This window comes from Topomyia yanbarensis, chromosome 2 (genome assembly GCF_030247195.1).
Source record: "Topomyia yanbarensis strain Yona2022 chromosome 2, ASM3024719v1, whole genome shotgun sequence".
Taxonomy (NCBI): domain Eukaryota; kingdom Metazoa; phylum Arthropoda; class Insecta; order Diptera; family Culicidae; genus Topomyia; species Topomyia yanbarensis.
The window spans coordinates 47,454,714-47,477,606 of NC_080671.1; the positions used below are offsets into that span (position 1 = coordinate 47,454,714).

At 39.6% G+C, this 22,893-nt stretch overlaps 1 protein-coding gene and 1 non-coding gene across 7 annotated transcripts in view; one reads left to right on the forward strand and one right to left on the reverse strand.

Moving 5' to 3' along the window:
• LOC131684436 (LIM domain transcription factor LMO4) overlaps nucleotides 1–22,893 on the forward strand; it is a 1,051,444-nt gene that overhangs the window by 349,235 nt on the left and 679,316 nt on the right. For all 6 annotated transcript variants that reach the window (XM_058967295.1, XM_058967301.1, XM_058967300.1 and 3 more), the window contains one exon: nucleotides 5,550–5,574. The gene's annotated coding sequence lies outside the window, so the exon portion shown is untranslated. The remainder of the gene's footprint in view (nucleotides 1–5,549; nucleotides 5,575–22,893) is intronic.
• On the reverse strand, nucleotides 6,471–6,543 carry Trnac-aca (transfer RNA cysteine (anticodon ACA)). The gene has a single exon. It is a non-coding gene; the product is annotated as a tRNA-Cys (tRNA).

The following is a 22,893-nucleotide window of genomic DNA, read 5'->3' on the forward strand; positions in this document are numbered from 1 at the left end:
TCCTACTTCCGGTTCCGGAGTTACGGGTTGAAAAGTGCGTCACACAGAAAATTGCGGTATAAACTTGTAACAGCATAATGTCCGAATAATCACTAATGACTAGCCGAGCAAATACTCATGGGTTCAAACACCACATAGCCCTTTGAAAAGACCTTAAACATGGTCCGTGCCAATATTCACAACCATCAAGACACCATAAAATGGTCTCAATAACCCATAAATTCACCAACATATGGTATTTTATATGGGATCTACCGGATCATGGTGATGGTGTTTTCATGGGTTGAACCCATTTCAAACATCCATGTCAAACCCCATGAGCATGGGTGTATTATCGGCTTTTCGTTTGCTCGGGTAATCATTGTTGCGAAAGATTTGTTGGGGTCGAGCTCTTCTGTTAAACCTGTTGTTTCTAGTAATATCCATATTAGACAAATTTAGTTTTATTTTGAGTATACTTAACTTTAGGTTGAGTATGAAAATCAAGTTTGGATTTTGCCGGGTTCAAGTGGCATCCTACGTGAAGTGACGGGAACAAGTTTCTTACTCTTTTTAATTTTTTTGTACTTGGCCCAGTCGAAAATCTGACGACAATGAGGAACCATATTTACCAGGTTCTTTTTGCATGTTTTTTACATTTGCTGAAAATTATCGCATACGAAGAAACGTAAATTAACAAACTATTTTATTTTTATTTTTATTCTTTAACATTTATTTGACACGGTTAGCACAACTAAGCCGTGGATCTTTTAAGCTTTTACAATAAAAAAAAACTAAAAAAGTGTCTGTTTGCCTTACTCCGTTGACGCAGTTTGCTGCTGCGTGTTGAGATTTTTTTACTTGGCGGGGCTGAATTAGTTGCTTTATCCGTCGCAGCTTGGGGATCATACAGTCTACCTTTTCTTGTGTTATCGTTCACGTCCATGTCATCATGGATTTCTTGCTGATCACGGTTAGAAGTTCTTATTTGTTTCATATCCTTACGGGTCGCTGTTGTAAATCCGCCTTCATCTTTATTGGTGCTGCTAGTTGTTGGTTTGGGAACGGTTGTCGTGGTCTTGTCCCTTCATTATTGGTTAATTGGGTCATCGTTATTGTTTTATCTGTAACTGTTGGTGACTGTTTGTTAGAGTTGGCTGTAGTAGATGAGTTTTGATGAGTTGATTTGGCGCATGTTTTCTGTAGTGGGTTGTTTGGTTACAGAATTGGCATGTAGGGGTCTGCCTGGGATATGTGATCAGTTTGATTGCCTATAGATTACGCCACCCTTCGGTGATTAGCAGTTGATAGTTTTGTAGGCAGGTATTGGTTTAGTCAATACGAACGCCGCTGGGAATATCGGCGAAACATTTTTCTCCAAGTGTCATTCGTAATAGGTTTCAATTCTCCGTATTGCGACATAATTCGTTTGATTTAATCTTCCTTAGTGCGCGATGCCAGATCATGTATACGAACGTCCCCCATGTAATTTTCCATATACACGGGGATGTTGATTCTGATGTTATTAAATTCGACCTCGTGTCATTTCACTGCGCAGCGGGGATGCCACATTGAAACCTGTGTTTCGACCAAAAAAATCTTTTTACCATTTGTGATGACTAAAACAGCTGAAAAATCTGTGAAAATCTGTGATAAATTTCCAAAAAATCTGTGAAAAATCAGAATATTTCCAAAAATCTGTGAAATTTTTATCAAAATGCCAAAAATCTGTCATCTGTAAAAAAGAATCTGTGATCAAAAATTGTGAAAAAAATCTGTGAAATTACAGAAAAAATTGTGAATATGGTAACCCTACAGCGCAGCCGGGCGCAACGATATAGTACTGTTTGTGCACTGGATATAGAACAAAGTGCTGACTTGCTTCACTGGTGCCTATAGTGTAGTGATTTTTTTTACTTCTGCTTTGTGCGAGATCAGAAGATTTACTAATTTTATTGTCGTTAACAATATACAACGCCATTCATCATCATTCACGACGTTTACTTAAATTACATCAAATGTTTAAATATCTAGCAGAGATCGAGCATTACTGTTATTTAGTGTGCTCGCGACACCTTTGTACATGTTGCGCATTTCACATCAAATTGAACTGTTGTACAAGTTTGCAATTTTCTTCAAAGTGTGATGAAAGTGCGCGTTCACCTCGGATCGCTTAAGATTTTTAAATGCACCTATTTATTATAAACGAAGGAATAAGCGCACCGATGAATTCCAAGCGTTCCGACATAAATGTCAACGTTTAAAGGCTCGGATGGACAGGCAGAAAAGATATCAGTCCGATGGGTAGCAACACTAAAGAGAATACATCAATAAACGAAAAATGGAAATCCAAGGCAAATGACCTGTTAGGTTAAAGTGCAATTAAATAATAGGGTGTCCCAAAATAACATCATGTTAAAAATGTCATCGGACTCAATTCTTACATGAAAATGCCATTTTTCATCATTTTCACTCTATTTTTCGAAAAGAAAAATACGGACATAGCACACTTAAATTGTTTTATATTGTAGAACAGTTATTTTTGATGAATAGCATAAAATGTCGAAAGGTTATCTAACAAAAACTCATACCCGTTTGTAGTAGCTAATTGCACTTTTTTCATCAAAATTACGCCCCTACATTCGTCTCGAATTGTTTCCTATACTTTTAAATTTTTTTAGATACTGTCTATTTTCGTTTTATTCGCAAACGACTTCGCCCCCCTAAAATTTCTAAACGCTTGGCTGCCTCCGGAGATTCAATGTCACTCACTAGATTTGCAGCATTTTGTGATAGAAATTTAAGGAAATATTGCGCAATTGGGCCACACTCTCTGTATCGCCATATTTTTTTTTTAAATGTGCGTTTTTGCCGAATTAATCTCACATTCCACCCCCCTCCTTCCGCCTTTGTAAAATAGTTTCTTAATAAGCCCACGAAAATCAGTGCGCGGTATTTACGAAAATTTCATAACAACAATAAAGAATGTATCGGGAGAGCTATGAACCATTCATAATATCTAAGATATTGTATATAACAATATTGTATATCACGGCTGCCTGACAGCTACTTGTAGTAAAACTACCAATATATTTTCTAATTGCACGGATCCACCAAATTAAAAAATAGACAAATAGAGACGAAGTTGATATACACCGAAGAAATGTATGGCTCAATGAATTACATCCATGTACAGTTTTCGAAGCTCGTCATTATTTCTGTTTATTAATTTTTCGGCAATAGGGCTGCCTTATCGAAATGTGCAATCGTATGGTAAATATTCGAAACGATACTAATGCTTTTCTTTTTGAACTGCCTTCACTGCCCATGATCGCATATCAGTCCCATAAAGATAGGAAATCCCATAGAAAACGGGACAACTATGCGATCATGGGTAGTTCAGGTAACCTAGTCTTTCTTAAATATCCATGATTGACGAAGTTTGGGCAGATTGGTCCAGCCATCTCTGAGAAAAATGAGTGACATTTTTTGACACATATGCACATACATACACACATATACACACATGCAAACACATACACACATACAGACATTCCGACCTCGACGAACTAAGTCGAATGGGATATGACACTCGGCCCTCCGGTCCGGGATTAGGTTGACGTTTTTCAGAGTGATTGCATAACTTTTCTATATGAGAAAGACAAAACGTGATCGAGAAAAATGTGGAAAATGTCCATCCCACAACATTCTGAAGAATAGATATTGTTGGGAAGTAGTGAAACGAATTCCAATATGACTTCGGTAGGAAGAATGGAGCCATTAACATGATGATTTTGAGGTGTACATTAGGCGCACTAAGATGGACTTTCTAGCCAACGGAATTCCAGAAAATCTGAAATCGGCTGTGTTTATCACGATCATGGGAAACGAAACTCATTGTTTAGTCCAGAGGATCCCTGCGACAAGACTTTTGACGAGATCGTGTACTTATCCGCATATTGGTGCATCCAATTTTTTTCTGTTAAGAAAAATGAAGGTTGCGTTAAAGTTTAAACTGTTCCATATGAAATTCGTTCAAAACCAGATGCACTTTCTTCGATTTTATGTTTGTCTTAAAAGCTCCATTTGACCAATCTCGAAGATTTCAATTCTGATTCTGCTGTATTTGCCAAAAACAGTCACCAGTCGAAACTAGCCTCCGGTCGACGAGGATATTTTCGTAGTGGTTATGCCTCGGCCATCCGATTTAGCCCTCCGCTCGATGATTCCCGGTGCGGTTAGTTCCTTCGGGGCCTGGTTAAGCGCAAGAGCCCAAAACCGAATCGGTATCCCTTCCTTTCGTGCATATAATAATAATGCTTATAATAGGTTAGCGTATACAGTAATTACACTAAAATTCTCTATAATTTACATTTCAACCTTAAGTGATGGTTATGTATAACAAAACAACAGAACAGAAAAAAACAAGGAAAAGAACGAGACGCAGGGACTGGTGGGGCACAGACAGGGAAACCGCGGAACCACCTCTTGAAAGACGACGCATGGGATTGCTGCTTGTTGGGAATGGACTGCGTTCAGTGGAGGAAAGGAAAGAGGAATTGGTATCCATCAGCACAACTGCCAACCAACAACCGGACCCAACCCAAAGAAATGCTCCGGCAGCGAGGGAGTAAGAAGGAGAGAAAATACATAAATACTAAATCGATTTGAACTTTGAATTTTCGTGCTTCGTGCCCTTGCTACAACGGACACAAGCACACCTACCGAAGAACAGGGATTTCTCGAGAACGATTTGACGCCTTTCTCCTTCGTTCGCGGTCGGAGGTGCTATTTTTCCCGTACCACTCTCTTATCAAAACCAGCTTATCTGCATGAGCCAAGCCGTCGGGTCGGTTCGTCGCGAAGTGTTGGCGTTGGCTGTAGTTTGTGGTAGGTTGGTTGTATAACACCGCGGGAACCCCGCATTTGCAGGCAGGCCAATCTTAACAGCGAGGAATGCACCGAATTTCAAGGAAACGGTTCTACCCAGCACTGCATTGACCGACAGCAGATAATAAAACTACCGGTTTGCTGGGGAAAAAATTCTGCGCATGGTGGCCATGGCACGGTGTCGAGAGTTGTATGGAATTACTGACCAAAATTGCATAGTTTTTAGATTCTAGACAAAACCTAAATCAGTACGACTACTACTTTTAATGCGTTTGGAAAATCCATTGCAGAAGTAATTTTCTCAAGCTCACGTGTCTGCTTGATTTGTCGATAGTTTAGATATTTTATTTTGACCTACTCTGACGCCCAATGTGAATTGCAGCTGCAGAGATGTGAGGTTTCTTCTTCGGTTCGGATCGATTTTCATACAGAAAACTTGCACCAGCCGAAAGACAGCATATATTTAGAGTTCGAAACAAAATTATACGGCCCGTGTTAACCGAAAATTACAGTCCAATGAGCATGGCTAACTGTTTCTTAGTTTGCAATAATGAATGCGATGAATGTGTTGAAATTTCGATGACGATAAACACTTCTCGTTAGAAGTGTTAGAAGAACCAAATGAAATATGTACTTTCCATAAGACTGTTTTTTAAAATAATTTTCTCCTTTTTTTGCAGGTCTGCACAAACGATCCACTTAAAGGTAAGAGCAGGTTTAAATAAAAAAACAATCAATTTGATCCGCTCCCTCACAAATGATTGCACTCAGGTCGTATTAACTGTGAGTCTGTAAGCAACCGGCTGTAACATAGTAGTGGTGGCTTGAGATCACATCCGAAGCTTGAGCAATCAGCCTTCCTGACGATGCAAATATAAAGCTGAAGGTGGATACCTCTTAATTGGGGAGGAGGAGAAGGTGCCTAGGATAGGCACTAATCACTCGAGATAATGGACCCTAATTGAGAATTCCCTCTGTTCTGGCTCCATGCGCCCATTACCCCGATGTGTGTTCCTTCTTCTCTCAGTGTGATTAACAATTAATCTTATTTGGTAAATGAATGATTGACTGCATTGAGCTCACGGATCTTACGTGTGTATTGTTGAATGCGTTGGAACTAGCGCTTCGCTCAGACGGAGAGATACATTTATTGTTTTGATATACATATATACTTATGTATATCAAAACAATAAATATATGATATACTTAATGCAAATTAGCTGAAAGTGCGTCGTAATAACGGCATTTCTGTTGTCTATCCACAAATTTACAGAAAAAAAAGGTTATGGAAGTTTGGCCGTCATGTATTTGCTAAAAGCAGACATTACAATAAAGATCGATTCGATGGTCGACAGAATTTTGATATGCAAAATTTGCTCCATAAAGGAAAAAATAGGAGAGAACCAATTTGTGCAATACGGCACAAGATCTAACTTAAATATTCCTTGTTTGGATGTGAGTCTTTGTTTTTTTTTCCTTTTTCAAGGTTTTTTTTATGAACGTGTCCACTGGAAAACAGACAGAGAAAGAATGACCGGAACGGTAACAATGAAAAAACGGTGAAAATTCACCTTTTTATTGAAAACACTGAGAAAAGATATGTCCTCAAGCAGGAATCGAACCTGCAATCTCCCAGTCTGTAGTTGGGTGCGTTAACCACTCCGCCATCGAGAAACTGTGATGATGTCATCATATATTCCCAACAGTATCGAGATCACCGCTATAGCCTCCAATACCAATACTAATTGACCTATCGACCCCCAATGTCTTCTATAAGCAGATCGTCACCTCTCCCTCTCATCGATCGGGCCAAATCTCTTTGGTTATCTATTTTTAGGTCCAGTGGACTACGCTCAGGCTTGAGATAATTATTATCACTGAGGAAGATAAAAATTCCATGAACTACTGGATTTGTCGTTAGTATCTGCTGATAGGCTTTGAGGGCAGTCATCAACATGCCCCTCCATAGCTCTACCCACTTCCAAAGTCTGGCGGCGACGGAGTTGTTAGCTAAGGGACAAACAGTGATAATAAATTTAGTTTAGTTTCATTATATCAGGAACATCAAGAAGCTATTATACTAGGAACAACACTAAACGAATCAATGTAACTGACCATGTGCAAACTACATAAAGTATTCCAGAAATTATAAATAACAGTGCGCTTTGTTTATGGTTCCACATTGAGGAGTATGTACGATGAAATTTTCGCTACACTACATAACATTCCAATAATCGACGTTTATGACACCCTACCCCAACATTCCTTCTTCTTGATGGAAGCATCCTTTTTCCTCAAACAACGCCTTCCAACTATGAAGGTCAGATAACACCGCCACCGTATGGGAATACTATACCGTAGTTGGTAAGTCCATTTCATTGTATGCAGCTCACCTGAGTTCGAACTAGGGTTGTGGTAATACCGGTACCGAAAATCCCGGGAATACCGACCCATTATTGCCCTCTAAGAACGGTTGGTTTCAGAATCGTCCAATGAAGGACGTTCGTTGGACCAATTTGGACAACGTCCAAATAACCGTTCAACGAACGTCCATCGTTCAACCCGTGTTGAACGATTTTGAAACAATTTTTTGGACGTCTCAGTGGGTGGTATCGTAATACCGGTACTGAACAAAAGCCAGTACCGGTATTTTCGGTACCATACAAAATTTTTAATGAAAAATATTTAGATTTTATAGCGGGATCCGTTTCCAAATATCGGTCAGCAAATTATATTTAAGTATCTTCTAGATAAATTGTTCAGCTTATGCCTTTGTGGGGAATTAAATATTACTAACTCCCGTTCTACTGAACGATTTGTATAAATTCCTGCACTATTTGGTCGAAATAAAATTTCAACTATCTTCTACTAAATTTCAAAGTATTCACAGCTAACATAAGAGTAAACATGTATTTTAATTTTTTTATTAGCGACATTCTGATTGGTTCCAATTATTCACGGGATGTCGCGTAATAAGGCTCGTCATGTCTGTATTTGGTTTGCGCATAAATCTTGATTTATAGAAGAACGAACAGCGATTTAGTAACTTACAATTTTAAAGTTTGCGAACTGCTTCGATTCGTAGTTTTTGTGATCGGAAATGTCAGCAATAATAGCAATACAATAGTTTACAGGAAATTAAAAGCCTCATAAAGCATGATCTGCATAAAAGTCGAAACCAATTTACAGCAAAGCGATAATGCCGAGAGGAAATGTGACCAACGTGCACAGATGTGCGTTCTCCCTTCTGAAGTTGAAGTTGACGAAAGTCGCACCGCTTTGCAGTTATTGCATTCAAAGTGACCTAGATCTCAATATAAAAGAAGGTGCCACATTCGAAAAATAACCTCTGCTGCAATGAGACATCAACTTGAGCATTCAATTTTACTTTGAAGCGTTTCTCGAATCTTTTGAAAAAAATATTCGAGTACCGGTACTGGGGGCTTCAGTACGGCAGTAACGGTTCTCGTCAAAATGGGTCGGTACTACGAACCCTAGTTCGAATTCGTCCAACCGCATATAGTGTGTTAGGTCGTTTGCCACCATCGGGCAGATCGGCCAGAAAAACAAATAACCTTTCAAGATGTACTCAGTTCATCTTTCGTTTTTGACGATATTTGGACAATTTGGCAACGACCCGTGCTTGTGGAAATCTGAAAACGTCTTTGTTATCCGTATACTTTGAATCCCTTTTTTTAAATAATTTGAACAATGAATTGGGTCAAATTTTGAAAAGAGTCTCAGGGTGGCATGGAGTGGACATGGTTCCGTAAAGCTGGGATTTTTTTGATCATCCTACTATTACAGCTGTTTATACCTGTTCAATTATAGGGGGCCCCTAGCTTAAGAGTGTCCAGGGGCCTCGTTTAGTCTTAAGATGGCCCTGTAGGGTGGTTGTAAAAGAAAGTAAGTCAAGTTGGTCGGCATCGCTGGATCGGTTCACGTTTCGACAAGTTTCGATATTAACAACAGTTGTGAGTAGATCAGTTACACAGCAAAGTTCGGTTCGCGATAACGGGCATCGGTATCGGGAGAAATTCCGCCACCGGGAAACTCTCAGCACAAGATAGTAGTTAATTACGAACGAGTATCGCCAAGAAGGATAAGAATACCTGTGATCTAGTATGTCGTAATATTGGGCATCTCTGAATCAGTTCGCGTCACAGCATGTGTCGGTATATGCAGCTAATCTGAGCAGATCAGTTATACTACGAAGGTTACGCAGCAAGCAAGAAACAGCATCAATGAAAAAACGAATGATTAACACAAAATAAAAAGAGCAAGAGCACAATACTTCATGAAGTAACACCCAGCGGAGGCCCCGGAAGGATGAGGATTGGGAGAAAGGACGAGGAGGTTTGGGTTTAGTTTGTAGGCTTACTACAACTCATCATAATAAGAATCCGACATAACCATGAGCTTGTAAAGCTACCAATACACTGTTTGTCATAACGTAAAATATTTGATGAAGCAAAATTTGATCAAATAAACGTGTTTGACCAACAAATTTGACAAAGCCAGTACACGAGATCAACTGTTTAACAAACTTTTTTCATCAAATATTTGCATTGATGCGTTACCGAACGGTACGCCTAATATTGTTTGTCAAACATAATAAAACAAGTTTGATGGATCAGTACACTGTTTGTCAAATGTAGTCAAACTGGCGTGTACGTCAAACAAATCGCCATGGGAAAAAAAATGTGCTGTTTGAACTTCATGAATTTTCAAGAGTGCAAACACATGAAATATTTGTGTTCGCGCAGGGATGCCAAATGATTTTTCAGAATTTTTTTTTTATTTTTATAATAAACTGGAATTGTTGTGAAAAATGACAGCAAACAACTTATTGTGTAAACTGAAATCCAATCATATATCGAGACGTATGTTTCATCACTAGTAACTAGTAAACAATATTGTTAGCAGTCGTTTTTAAAACCAGCATGGCTGATCGGCGTTTTAGATAATCTTATTACTTGAGAATAAAAGCTCATTGATGCAGAGTGTAATTTAACACCTCGGAAATCATTAACGTCATCATCGATTTCTTGTAGCGGTTTTCAGTTGCAAAATGTCGGAGAATTCGTTCGAAGTCAAATTAGAAATTATGCAGGAAGATTTTATATGACAGTGATCATGCAAATGCGGAGCCGGCTCTCAGTTTTTCCCTACAGTTCATTAGTATTAAGTGAAGAGGAAATGAAGAATGTAATAAAATCGGCAAATGGTGGCTTGATAGAACGCAAGCAAAAAACTTGTCGCCGAAGAACTTTGCAAAAAACTTGTTTCTACTGCGCAGTACCCGCGTAATATGAATCACATAGCTTATGGGATTTTGACTAATTGGGGCTGTGGTTGAATATTTCGTCTGCGTTAACATTTAGTGCCATACTTTCTTTGGCAATGTTGTTGTGCTTATTTAGACCTACAATTTAGAGTGATTGGATAACCAATTAATTGAGAACTATGCTGCCAGGGGTACTTTAAAAAAGAGTAATTAAATCGAACCTCTCGTCGTGAACGTGACTAACAGGTTTAACATGGAATATTTCGAAACACTGATTATTTGAAAGGGTGGTGTCTCAAGAAGATTTGTCCGAAAGTCAAGAGTTTCTGGATAGTGGAAATAATAAATTAGAATTGTCCCATCAGGCGGCGCTAGTACGAATGCAAATGTTCAATTAATGTCAAAATCATTCTTTATCTCAATAACGAGAATATTTAGAGGGGCACTGTCTTCAGTAAATAGGCTCGAATAATCAAAGACTACCAGATGGTGATAGATTAGGTTGAGATACTCTCACTATGGTCACAGAGAACAGACGTCCATCTTCAGCATTCAACTTGTGTAAAAATCTCCAACGGTTTCGAAGGTAGTTGGGATATCCAAACCAGGTGCGCTACTGTCGTCATGTTTTTTTTTGTGGCTGAGTTCGACTGAATTGACAGCGGTTATTCCTCTACCCAGTCAAACTAGTCCGGAACCGGTTCGGACTTCCAGCATGAATTCCAGCCCAAATGCATGAACAGATAGAGTCGGAATCGGTTGTTTTCTTTGAGCAAGATTCCATACTGAATCCATTCAGGATTTCGAACCGGTTCTGGAATGGATTCGACATATAATTGGGATAAGTTGGTTTGGCGGCGCTGGTGTTTGTCGTATGTTAAATCAAATGTTTACACACGTTTATTTAAATATTTTTGTTCGATCATGGATGTCTGTTCTCTGTGCTATGGTGCACTAGTAAGCGTACCAACTAAAAGTACATTATAGAATATGATACATCTCAAAAGTTTAGTAACATAGAAAGATGGTGTTTTCGGCAAAGTTATAGGGGAGATCAACGGCTACACGATTACGGGCAAATCAAACTGAAATATATCCGCCAGGCGCAGCTAGTGAACATGCACTATTTCTCAAATTCTATATCTCGAGATCTTGATAATTTAGAAGTGTGGTGTCTTCGGCAATATTCATCAGCGGGTCGAGTGCTGTTCGAAGGTGAATAGATAATTTCAGAATTCAGCAGCTCGGGAGAATACAACTTTCAGTGAATGTTAGGTGATGTTTTGCCACGAAAGTTTAATAATTTAGGGAAATGATGTGATGTGAATAATGGAAATGAGGACGACAAAGGCTGTTTGATAATGTAATGATTAAATTGGATATCACCCGCTAGACGGCGCTAGTGAGCATACATCTTTTTATTTCAGTACACTAAGGTTTTTTTTACACGGGGGATACGTACCGTGTAAAAAAAAACCGTGCAAAAAAAACCGCGTTAATTGCGAAATCCGTGTAAAAAAAACCGTGTTAATTCAGAAAACCGTGCAAAAAAAAACCGCGTTAATTCCGAAAATCGTGCAAAAAAACCGCGTTACATTCAATGCAAAAGACTTAGACGATTTCGGAAAAGGGATGATTTCGGAGTTTTATCAAAAATGTTCTAAGTCCTTTTGAAGGCAAAAGACTTAGACGATTTTTGAACAGGTTTTTTTTGCACGGATTATGCAAGTAGCACGGTTTTTGCTTTTTCCAATTCCTTAGGTTTTTGGAAAAGTGGAAATGTCGGATCTTGAGGTTTCCTTTTATCCCGCACTTTAACAATATGGTTGTTTTCGGTACAGTGTTAACGAGTAGGCACCAAATATCGATGCCTGAGGCCATTTGGAATACCAAGATGACGACTTCCGGTCTAACAGAATTTTCAAAAACCCAATCAGTATGCATATTTTCCGAGCGGGCCTAATGAGCGCATGATAGAGATCAATGTCTGAGGCCATTTTGAAATACAACATTGAGACTATCGGCTTAGCGATATTCTGTATAACTCACAACATGGAGTGTTTTGGAACTGGATTGACAAATATGCAGTTGCCAGAGGTCTGACGTCATTGTAACACCCAAGATGGTTCTGATTATTTAGTATAAATATCCAGCGTAAAACAAAAAGATACATTTATTTTTGTATATTTTGCATTTATAAGATAAGAAAAATGTGCTCATGAATGGATTTACTCGAATTTGAGTTGGTTCGTCTGCTAGAGCTCATCGAGCGAATCTTCATGCGAGACTCAAAGTCGAATCAAAAAGCTGACATCATCAGGGGGAAATAATAAAATCAGGTCTTCGCTGTATTATTAAGGGGGCGTCTGGTGTAAAGTGCTCAAACCGAAAGTTATTTTGTTTTACGATTTTGAAGGCAAGGAAACAATGCATCTTTTATGTAATGTTAAGCTTTAAATTTGTACGTTTATTCTGTACGAAAAAAATATTTGCACGGCCTTATTCTGCGCGGCGTGTGACGTGAGACGACGAAACTCACCTCACTTTACGTGACTTTTCTCACCCGATTCTGAGAATCGACTCGGGTGAGGTGATATTCCTCATTGCGGTTAAATGGGAGTCTCACGTCACCCGAAGTGACTCTTCAGAATTGGGTGAAGTCACGTAGAGTGAGGTGAGATTAGTCGTCTCACGTCACACGCCGCGCAGAATAGGGTCGGCAGCCACGCAGAGCCACACATACGAGCGTTCCAAGAGTAGACGTCCAACCATTTCCACGTCGATGAGCGCCGCGGCTAACACGATGACTCTTGATAAAATTGTTTGACACAGGAAATTAAGTAAAATTTGTAAAGCTTAGACTTGTAGTTACTCGATGAACCCAAAAAAAAGTTCGAGTTTAGGAAAATGGCTTCATGTGAACCGAAAAATCTCATATTTTTCTGTAAAGTTCGTGCACTTTTCTTCAAAATAATAGAGAGAACAATTTTTTCATTCTGTTTTCTGTGGTTCACCGACAGGCTACACATATTGTGCATTTTCATAAAAAAATCAAGTCAATTCTTTGATTAGTTTTTGAGTTATCGTGTTCACCAATTTGAAAAACGCGGTTTCGAAAAAACGCTATTAAAGGATACTCCATATCAAATTGCATCACGGAAAAAATTACGTGGAAAACAATCCATTTGGTATTTTCTCTTAAAAATTTGGGTGGAAGTAGTTTAAAGTGTGTTGTTCACACTGTATTTTTATCGCTGTCAGTCTTTAGAAAATTGTTGCCGATAGATTGAAATCTGCGTGTGTCACAGCAAATACGCGCGAGGAATGCATGACTGTTTAAAACAAAAGAAGTTCAGCGTGGTCACCGAGATTGCGGGAGACTATTCTAGAGGTTCAATACTAACAATTAAACGGATAAAAAAGAAGTCGATTTTTTGCCCACTACACCAGACGCCCCCTTAAGATGAATGAGATGTACACTAAAGCAGAGATGATGCTTATAGAGAAGCGCGAAGACTGAAGCCAAAAGTTCCAATCGAACCCAAAACAACGGTTCCAAACTAGCAATGTAAACAAATATGGCGGATTTAGGAAGTAATGCGTGGGGAGTATCGAGATTGAAATGAAAAGAAATGCATGTCTGCATCCTGCATCCTCGATACATTTTTTCTAGTGCAACGAAAAACATGTAGACAGGCTCAGTAACGTAAATCAATGCGTTTCCAAGTTACATGATTGAGTATTGTGGGAAATATTTCAAAAAAAGAATTCGCCAAGCATTCATTAAAACTACAAGTCACTCGCTGTTTACACAATATTCCTGGTTGCCAAAACTAGCAGACAAATAATTTGTAAAACCGTGCAGCCAAATTTACTGTTTTTCTCGCCGCGTGTCTTTATATTTAAAACATCGTCTTGGCACTAAAATAGAAGTCACCATCTTAGATGAAAACATGACTTCCGGAATTGACATCCGGTATCTATTCATTAACGCTATTACAAAAATTCTCACATTGTTGTGGTAATTGAAAATTTTACTAAACCGAAGTAGCCATCTTGATTTTCGAAATGGTCTCAGACATTGATATTTGGCACCTACTCGTCAATCCCGTTCCAAAAATACTCATATTGATGTGGCTTTGGAGAATTCCACAGAACCGGAAGTCGCCATCTTGAATTTCAATATGGCACCAGACATCGATATCTAGCGTCTATTCGTCAATTCCATTCCAAAAATACCCATATTGATTCGATTTTAGAGAATTCCAATGAACCTGAAGTCGCCATCTTGGTTTTCCAAATGGCCTCTGACACTGATCTCTATCATGCGCTCTATTAGGCCCGCTCTGAAAATATGCATGCTGATTGGGTTATAGAGAATTCCACTGAACCGGAAGTCGCCTTCTTGGTTTTTAAAATGGCCTTAAACATCGATATCTGACGTCCACTCATCAATCCCGTTCCAAAAATAGCCATATTGATGGGGTTTCAGAGAATTCCACTGAACCAGAAGTCGCCATCTTGGTTTTCTAAATGGCCTCAGACATGAACATTTGGCATCTACTCGTTAACTGTTCCAAAAGTAATCACTTCCACTTTTCCAAAAATCTTCGAAATTCTTCGCATTCAAAATGGAAAAGCAGAAACCGTGTAAATTTCAAAATCCGTGCAAAAAAAACTTCGTCAAAAACCGTCTAAGTCTTTTGCCTTCATAAGGATTTTTGCTAAAACCGTGTTGATTGCGAAATCCGCGCAAAAAAAAAATGATCAAAAATCGTCTAAGTTTTTTGCCTCCAAAAGGACTTAGAACATTTTTGCGAAACCCGTGCAAAAAAAATTGTTGAGAAATCGTCTAAGTCTTTTGCCTTTAAAAGGACTTAGAATATTTTTGCGAAAAACCGTGTTAATTGCGAAAACCGTGCAAAAAAAACCGTACTAATTGCGAAAACCGTGTAAAAAAAGCCGTGTAAAAAAACCGTGTAAAAAAAACCATAGTGTATCTCCAAATGATGACAATAAGGATAATGTCTTCAGCAAAGTCGCTCGAGAGCTTGAGCTTGAGCTTGTGCGACCACCCCTGGCTGCTACTCCGTTATCGATCGGGACTAGCTGAAGTTGCACAGGGAATCAGATAATTATGCTTGGGATTAGCGAAACATCTTTCAATGTACAACTCCTGGTAATCCTAAAGTGTTTCTGATCAATACCGCCGCCGGCCACGCCCGAACGTATATCGCGGAAGGAAAGGGAAGGAATGTTAGTCCGATACTTGCTTTTGTTAGAGGCCGTATATACCACTGCGCACTCCACAAGTATCACGGGAGGAGGATATTTTTGTTAGTAGAGTATGTATAGATTTTGAATATACTTCTTCATTACCGACGCCAGAGAGGTGATTCCACTATCTGGACTAGAATATCGATCCACCACCAATTTCATGGACCGGGGGACCAACGGCTTTACTTCCCTTCCGAAGGAAGACGTGACCACAGATTTTTTCACCTTAGAAAAATCTCAACGACCTCGGCTGGAATTGAACCCAGGCCAACTGGAATGAGTGGCGGTCACGCTTACCACTCAACCACCGGCGCCGTCCAGATAGTTGTTGTATTTGTTTACTGATATCGTCGGTGCTTGCACTTGGAGATATATTGTTTCGATTTAGATCAGTAATGTACTCACGAATGCTTCTGCCATTTAGCTCGCCCCTGCATCTTGTACAAATAAATACGGCCTTGCCTTGGGCAAAAACATCCTTACAAGAACGAGGATTGAAACCACAACAATTTTGGCTGGCGTGGAAAGGGATTTCAAATAGGCCGCAGCGTACTGGTTCCAAATCATTCATGTCGTGATGACACTCACCACATTCTTTTTTATCCATATTTGTTTTGTGTTGCGTTCGCAAACCAGAAGATATGACAGTTACGCACTTCACAGAACGACGAAACAAGTGGCAGTGGCTGGTGCTAGCGGTCGATGTGGCACCAAAAACAATCCAAACTGACCGGATAAAAACAGCAATAAATCGCAGAAAACGATCGCAAATTCGGTACAAACTCCAATGCCTTGCAGGAATACGGGTACTTCCGGGTACGATTAATGTTGAACGGAAACAGTATGTCGAGAATAACACTTTAAAAAACGTAAAATAAGCTTACAAAAAAACTAGCACGATGCTCCAGTTTGACACTGTAAAAATACTGTGTAGGGAAAGGTGGGGCAAATTCGACCTAGTAAATGGTTTTGGCTGTAAAATGCTCACTTTACATCGGAGCAAGTCGTTTTATATACCAAATTAAAGGTTAAACTTCTAGGCAACTTTATGTATGTATCTTGGAAAAATTTTGAGATGCAAGAGTTTTACAAAAACGTTTATTTTTGCTGTTTTAAAAAATGGTGGGGTAAACCCGACCGCCTATGTTTTTGGTTGATTTAGTACAGATATTACCCAAATTTTAAAGTTTTTCGATGACAATTCAATAAATGTTGTTATTGAATTGTAACATGAAGAAAATGGAATTCATGTCAATCTTGGAATGTCAAAATAACGATCAGTAGCACGTAGAGATATTCCCCCTTGCATCGGAGCAATTGCTCGACGAATACTATATTCATCACGTTTTTGTGTCTTTCGTTTGTAATTATGAACCATTGTCCAAAAAAATAATAAATAGTAACAATAAAAATATATTTCGATTTGATAAACATTTTCTTAGCAAAAAAAGCGGTCGGATTTACCCCACTATTTAGAGGTCGGATTTGCCCCACCGCGCCATTTTTCATTGCGATGCAATTAAAAAAATTATGAAAAAAGTTGGACTAAATTCATCTATGCACCTTGTGATACTTTAATAAAAGAATCTAAATTCACTTACATTTTTTATGCAATCACTTTAGCAATCAGAAATATCCTGTAGCCAATGATGCACAAAAATCAAATCAAAAGTTGTAAAAACACACTTATTGTCGTTTGAGCATCTCAATGTAAACTAATAAAATTCTGTTATACCACCATTATGATTATTTTCGATGCTCTACACGACAACATTGATATTAGATAGCGTAGTGCTTCCGAATCGCGATAACAGAGAGGGGTCGGGTTTACCCAACGGAAGGATTTGCCCCACCTTACCCTATATATGAGAAACGAAAAAAAAAATCAAACCTCCCTTGAGATTTTCTGCTTACGGACCTGCATTACTAGGAGGATTTTATGACGATTTGTGCATTACATTTACTATCAAACATCAAACTCACGGTTGATTGCAATGCCTAATGCAAGGGTCAAACACTTTAGCTTTGGAAAACGTTTGCTCTTTAGCTGTGTAGTGACTTTACGTATAATTTTTTGAAAACATGTGCATTCATTATTAAGTAATTTCACACAAATCGAATTTCTTGAATCAGGTAGACGTATTTTTATACCCCGATGTTAAAACTCGGTTTAGTACTATCCCTAAAACACCAGTCAATCATGGTCTTTATGCAACGGTCTCATTTTTAGTTATTGAAAATTGGTATTTGAGGAATAAAAATCTAAAATGTTTAATATCTCCGCCGTTCGTTCAGGGATTTTGACAATCTATAGCTTGCTAGAAAGGTACTATTATAGGCTTTCACTAATTCTGCAGAGTGAATTAGTTGCTTTGTTTGAAAGATATTTGTGAAAAACATGTCGTGTTTTGACAAAATCAGCCATATCTCAGAAAGTAAACAACGTATTCAAAAATAAAAATAATTGTGTCAAATTGTCATGTTAGGGCTTCCATTTGAAACTAGTTTCGTTAAGATCGGTTCAGCCGTCGCTGAGATAATTGCATGACATTAGTGCACATATATACATACACACATACATACAGACATTGCCCCAATTTGTCGAGCTGAGTCGAATGGTATATGCGAATCCTATACAGTCTTTTAGTAACAAATGTAATATAACGTTCCCATAGGACTACGAATGATGTACAAAAATTTACGGAAATTGTCTGTACAAAACCTATGCATTAATTGTCTCAGTGTATAAAATTGGAGGTGACCTGTTTGGTGGATTAATACTACCAGAACTGGTTTTTGGGTCGTCGGTTGAATATCCAGCATGTCATCTTACCAGGGTTGCGATTGTTAGCCACCTTGAATATAGTTGTCGGTTCCTCGACATTTCTCTGTCATCCACCTATTCTGGGGCAGACGCTGCTTCGAACCGCTTCTAAATTGTAGAACAGACACTCTTCGATAAATTTCATTCGTTTTGTCACCAAGTAGGAACTGAATACAAAGCTATTAAGCTCATAACTAATATAAAATATATCGTATAGAAGCACGTCCTCAGAACATTCATTTACAGTTAATTCGGCACTAAACCATTTAGGATAGGGGGACCTAATCGTTCACGCAGAATTTTACGAATGAGAGTTTAAATATGTTCTCTTCTATATCGATCCGATTCAAAAACTAGTTATTATATTAGTTAACATACTATTTCCAACATAACTAAAGCCTGTAATCTGACTTATAATGCTTATCCGACTCAAACACTCATGATTGCTTATTGTATTGCATTGGCTATCCATGCTGACATCACTGGCTGCATCGAAGAACTCTACTACGAAACTCTAATACAGTTTATCCGGCCAGTTCGAACAGCTTCCGCGTCCGACTACTATAAACCACCTTCACTCAAGCCAGAAACAGTCAGTTCTACTTCTAATCAGCTATCAAACCAAGGACACAACGGACGACTTGCTCCGGGACAGCGCTGAGCCCGGGGAAGGGGCGGTCCTGGAGACGCACGAATCATGACCAATCATTTTCCTAATTGGATAGCATCGAACGGGACTGACGGGGGTCGGAACGTGTTGCCGGTGGATAACGAACGTACGATCCGTGATGAATGGAGGAACGGGTGGTCGGGTGGTCAGGGCGGCAGGCGCTTGGTGGCGATGACTCACACCCAATATCCATCAGCAAGCCAGCGCGCGTGCATGTGGGGTGAGCGACGATGATTCGAAGTTTTGTGAAAACTTTTAAACGTTTTGCCTCGTTACTTTCCGGAGCACCGATCGGGGACCAGTCTTGGATGATAATTATGTTTAGTCATCATCACAGTCGGTCGGATTTGAAACCTGGCCAGCGCCAGTACCGCCGTCTCCGAGGGAGATCACTATGGACTAGAGCAGGAAGCGACAATGATCTGCTAGTTGAGCGCACTTCACGCGTGTCCGGATACAGTTTTGTTCACACATCATCATCTGGGTTGGAAGCAGCACTGGAAAAACGAACTAAATTGCTAATTCACTGATTGTGGCTCATAATTGTTCTTCGGCGAGTGGAAGAGTCCGGGAGGGGTGTTGGGAGAAAGCTTGAGTTTTTCCCGCTGTTTTCTGAAGGGCAGCAACACGAGGTAAGATAGCATCTCAATTTCGCTTGTATTCATCCAATTTCTTTCCGGTTTTTATCTTCTTGGCGGTGATGCTTCACGTCGGGTTCGAACGAGCATTCGGTCGAGAGGCGGCACCAGCGAAGGGGGAGAGTGAATGGCGAGAAGTTACAATTTTATTTCCTAACGATCAACAAAACGATGAGAATTATCGTTATTATTATTTAGGATGATTTATCACTTTTCTGAGCGCGCACATGTGTGTGTGTGTGGAGGTATGTGTGCAATGGGTTGTAGCCGGCCTAACGAGCTATGAACTAGCCGTTTTCAATGCCGTGGGTTGTCCGGGAGGGTTGCTGCTACAGGGAAGAGAAGTGTGCGAAATTTCATTCAGCTAAATTGCTGTATCTACGGTGAATGATGATATCATCTTGACTAGTTTAGTAGCCAGCACGTTGAATGAAATCATTCGATTAAGGGTAAAGTGGTAGAACTCACCGCTAAATGTGATTTATTTCAATTCTAGTCAAGTTTCTGTAAAGTTTCAGCAACCATACAGATTACAATCTCATTATGTCACTTTCTACCAGACACTAATCACGCCTGCAAACAGGTAAAAACGTCAATTATTTAATTTTCGATAATTGTACAACCGGTACCTGAGAAATAATCACCTTCAAATTGGTGTTCGCGGTCTGCTGCCGTTGGCGTTGGACAGGGATCTACTCGGTTGTGGCAATACAATTTTCAATATTTTTCAACCTGTTCGTTTCGACCCTGAAGGCTAGGCCTACTTGGAGTCAACAAGCCACCACACGTCGTATGTGCCCACAATTTTCACCAATCTCAAGACCACTTGCTACTTGCGCTCACCTCACTCACCCCGTAAGCCACATGAAGAAAAAGCTTCAAGGGCTTCCCGTCCCCATGCGTTACTGACCCGCAGACCAGACCAGTAGTGGAACAAGCGAAGAAATCACCGCTCGGAGGTGTCTTTACTGTATAGCCCACTGCTAACCTATTTGCCTTGGGGAGAAAAAAATGCAACTCACTGGAAGCGAATTCTCTCGCCCCCGGTACACCCAATCCGCTCGCCACCGGGTAGAACCTTCCTAGCAACCGAACTGGGGCAAATTGCTCCAAGCAAGACTGCAGCCGAGACCTGGCCCGGCCTGGTGGCTGAGGTTGGTCGAATTCCCGAAGTGGGGTGGGCCCACACTTCAGTACCTCTATAAGCGCGCGTGAAAAGACCACGGCATGGCCCTCTCTCTCCGGTTTGTTTCTTGAGCCTCAAGTACGTGCTAGATAGCGTGTAAATATTTATCTTTCCCATATTATTTAGCACTTTTTTCTTCGTCTCTGATGGCTACGAGCTTCGCACTTACTCGTCTGGTGTCTACGTTACACGCCTAGGGTGAGGTACATGCTTCAGGCCTGGTCGGAGTCGCGCGGCGTCCCACCACCTTCTGATTGATGGGAAAGCCCCCCGTGCTCTTAGGCGAGTGCCTACCTTCTGAATGACGAGTTGGTGTGGCTCCTTAATGAGGTAATCAATTGACTCTATTAACTTCATTAGAGCAGGTCTTTTGTGCTTTCTTTTTTTTACTCCGTATTTTTGGGGCGGCTTACTGCTACCATGAACAGGATGATTGAGAGCACTGTGTAGTGATTTTGCAAAAGAATGAGCTCGTTGAGAGTATTTGGGCTTTTGTGGGTTTACTCGAATTATCTCAGTCGGTGATCCTTCATCGGGGCACGGGTGCGTTTGGATATTCTATGACTTGCGGTGTTTAGATTAAGTACTTTCGTTTTTTTTCTCTCTTCAAGTATTCTATATTTGCAGATACGTATTTTTGCTACTAACTAACTCGAGGGTCAATTGCGGAAATCATACATACCATACCATTCAGTCAAATACAAACCATACAGATGTCCTTTACTATATAAATGATGTCCTTTGTTGACACACATGCGATTTTTCTGATCATCAGGAATCAGAATATATTGGCTCAAATGACATATTCCTCGTATGTAGTCGGGGATTTGTGCCTTGCGGTGTCTTTTCAGCATTTCCTGAGCGGAGGGAAAGGAGAAGGAGCAGGGAGGAAGCAGAATTGGAAGGGTGGGAAAAATAACAGCACATAAACAAAAACAAACAGCAGGTAAGTTAAACTCACAAGTAGTTCAACTCGCCTGCGAGTAAGCCTAAAGCTGTATCTCTGAGTTTCAGTCGTCTAAAGATGGTGTAGTCTATGTACGGATTGCCAAAAAATGTGAAAACGCGATTGCGCTATTGCTGGGCAGTTACATATCAGATGATATGAGGTCCCGTAGTCGGATTCACAAAGATCACATGAAAAAGACTCAGCGTGCTGAATAGTTAAAGCTCTGCGGCATGCTGCGCAATGGAGTTTCGAAAAATGTAGAAGATTTTTTGAAATCACTGGGCACGGTTGCTCTAGAAACGCCGCACAGTGGCTGGAGGCTGGCCAAAACCTCAAAAATTTATTTTTGAAATATTGATATTTTATATTTTTCCTAAATTTCTCAAGTATTGAATGATGTATATTCAAAATTTTATGATCATTGGATAAGAACAGTTTAAACGTAACAAAGTCCGGATTTTTTAATGATTTTCATTTCCGAAACCACCATTGCTCTGTTCACTTCAAATGCATATTGCTCTTTTGATTTTGGTCCGATTTTAGCACAATTAGTTTCATTGTATAGAGGAATGAAAGAACTTGGTTAGTGAATAAAATACATTTGGTAAATTTGCATGGAACTATGACTTTTTAGTTTAAATATGTTTGAGGTGGTCAGATCAAAAATACTTTTTTTCGCTAATGTATTCTGTACAAATTTCGGAATCATTTCGGAACGGTCACATAGTATACATTCTATGGGAAATAACCTCTTCTTTTCGAATATCATGATCTCGTTCTGCGCCTAGGTGCGCAAAAAGTTTTAAGGAGATTTTGAAGCTTTGTTGCTGACATGGAGGCGCATGGTGTTTTGTTTAATATAATTAGACAATCTACAGTAAACCAACACGTTATACAATGCATTTAAAGTAGTGATCTTCATTTTTATGATATTGCTGACATTGGTGAACAGTAACGGAAAATCTATCGTGAAAACGGGATCATAGCTATAAGAAAGGTTCAATGACACTGTATGGAAAAATGCATTTAATATTTTACGACTTTTGATATCAAAAATGAGTTCAGCACCTCAAAATTAGCTTAAATTGTGATTTTCAGCCAAATTAGGTAACATTTGAGGTTTTGTCCGACTTTTGTTTGAAGACCCGCCACTGTGCGCCGTTGTTTGGCGACAAGTTTGTAGATTTCTCCAA